The sequence below is a fragment of the Geotrypetes seraphini genome, chromosome 4 (assembly GCF_902459505.1).
Source record: "Geotrypetes seraphini chromosome 4, aGeoSer1.1, whole genome shotgun sequence".
Lineage (NCBI taxonomy): Eukaryota > Metazoa > Chordata > Amphibia > Gymnophiona > Dermophiidae > Geotrypetes > Geotrypetes seraphini.
The window spans coordinates 271,187,204-271,187,684 of NC_047087.1; positions in this window are offsets into that span (position 1 = coordinate 271,187,204).

Here is a 481-nt window from a genome sequence, read left to right on the forward strand (position 1 = left end):
TTACCAGCCGCCGATCGCCTCCACAAGCCGGGGCCGCAGCCAGCCGCCGATCTCCGTTCCTTCAGCTGGGGGGGGGGGGGGGCGTGTCTCGGAGGAGAGGAATCGCGGCCGCTCAGCGCCCCCACCGAGGAGCCCAGCAACTTTCCGCCCCGGCTCTTAAACTGACCCCCCTGCCCGGGACCCGAGTCCTTTGCCGCCCCCCCCTTCCCTTCCCGCGGGCCCGACTACAAACCTGGCAATTCAAGCAGCGTGTGCAGCAGTCTTCACACGCTGCTTCGGGCCCTTCTACTGCCCTGATTTGCTCTGCCGCGTCTCTGATGATGTCATCAGGGATGTGCCAGAGTAAATCAGGGCAGTAGAAGGACCCGAAGCAGCGTGTGGAGACTGATGCAAGCGTTGCTGGAATCACCATGTTTGTAGTCCAGATCGTGGGAAGGGAAAGGGGGGGGTAGAGGAAACACTAATGCTGCTGCACAGGGAA